A 1,865-nucleotide genomic window follows, 5' to 3' on the forward strand; every position below is an offset into this window, starting at 1 on the left:
CCAGTGATATCCTTCTAACTTAGTTTCAGATTTCCTGAAATGCATCTCAACACTTTGACTAAGTAAACAGATCAAGAACATGCCTAACTGCTTTATATATATTAATTTAGTTCACAAATATCTCAGCAGATGTAATTGCATAAACATTCCATTAGAGTTGAAGTTTTTTGTTCACTGAGCTATTTTCTTATATTTCTACTATCTACCCTGAATATCATGAAATACTTTTAGAAGAAAAAAAATGGGAGTTTTGGGACACTACAGGTAAATGAAGGAAGGTGTAATTTATTTTGCTTTATATTATAATTCACTTTACTCATATTTTGTCTTGTAATGTCTTTATTTCAGCTGCCACTTAAATACACTAAAGCTGACCTTTTATACATGCTGTGGTTTTGTTCATGAAAGCAGATTGTACTCATGATAGACATAATTATGTACTTGGTACTGTATGTTCACATGTTTTCTTGTTTAGTAGAATATAAGCTGACTTTCAAGCGTATGTTAAGATAAACTTAGAATTTCAATTTATCCAATGTCTTTTTCTACCCAGCAAAGTCTTAGTCATTTATTTGCAACTAAATATGCATATATTTGCTGTTTTTGTTTGCTTTGTTTTCGTTACAAAAATAAAATTTGTTAGTGGAAAACAACAATTTGAGGAGTCCTGTTCACCGATGGTGACCTCCCTTCTTGCCAGTGCTGTCAGAAGGGGTGGAGGTGACATCCACAACGTGCCCAATCTTCATTCCTGAGCAGACAAGGGCTCTGAGGGCTGAGTGTACCCCTGGTTCAGGGCTCTTTGTCCTGCTTCCTACTGTGACCCAGAGTTTGATGTTCAAGGTAGCGTTGCCCAGCTCCTTGAACCTCTGAGCCACTTCCTGGGTGGCCAAACATATTGGCATACGGAGAGGATTCATTAGGTCTGGCTTAACTGTCATCCCACCAGTCACATGACAGATAGTTTCCTGGCCAAGGAGATCAGTCACATGGATAAAAGTATCATTAAAGTTTGCAGAATTGTGGCAGACACCAAATTCATTCTCTCTTTAACCACCTGAGGTCTAAGGCTGATGACCTGTTACTTCTTTTCCTCCTTTTTGTGAGATGCCATTTCTGTGTGTCATCTTCAAGCTATGCCATGAGAAAGCTAACTGCTGGTTTCTATTTATAGATATGTAAATAAGTTGTTAGGGAGTATATTAAGCCGTTCTCAAAAGATACTGAAAAGTTTAGGTCCCATTTTAGGAATTTATACATTTAACTACATAGAAGTAGATGTCATGTAAATTGGAAGTTAAATTACACTTACCCCTCATATAAAACTTCCAAAATAATTTTCTCTGAAGAAAAAGTTGAAAAGCACATCATTTTTAAATTAAGAAACCAAGTCTATTAGGAAAAGTAACTGAACACGATTTCTGTATAATGTCAGATTACAATTTTTTATTTCAATTATATTCAGTTGATTTTTTAAAATAGTTATATCTAGGCAGAGCAGGTCATTTGGAATTTCATGCCATTTTGCTAAATTGGTTGAATATTGCAGCTAAGGCTAGTATCACCACATTAAATCTATTCTGTATTTCTGTTTAAATAACAGTAATTTACTTACAGGATCATGTTTTATTCTAGGCTATCTTAAAATTATTGAATGATACAATCCCCAGCCAGGAAGTAATTTTCTATTGACAGATTATTTTTATGGGCTATCCTTTATGTAAGTAGTGATAATTCCATGGAATCACTTTGAAATATACCATTTTCCCAATTTGTCATTAAAGAAATGAGGATTCAATATTAAATAATCTTTAAAAAACATAATTTTAAATAACAAGTCTCAGAGGCATCACATTATGCACCAG

At 34.0% G+C, this 1,865-nt stretch overlaps 1 pseudogene; it reads right to left on the reverse strand.

The window, feature by feature from the left end:
* Window positions 1-671: 671 nt before the first annotated feature.
* Window positions 672-1,114, reverse strand: LOC105085262 (small ribosomal subunit protein uS11-like; annotated as a pseudogene).
* Window positions 1,115-1,865: the final 751 nt, after the last annotated feature.

Source organism: Camelus dromedarius, chromosome 8 (assembly GCF_036321535.1).
Source record: "Camelus dromedarius isolate mCamDro1 chromosome 8, mCamDro1.pat, whole genome shotgun sequence".
In the NCBI taxonomy this organism is placed as follows: domain Eukaryota; kingdom Metazoa; phylum Chordata; class Mammalia; order Artiodactyla; family Camelidae; genus Camelus; species Camelus dromedarius.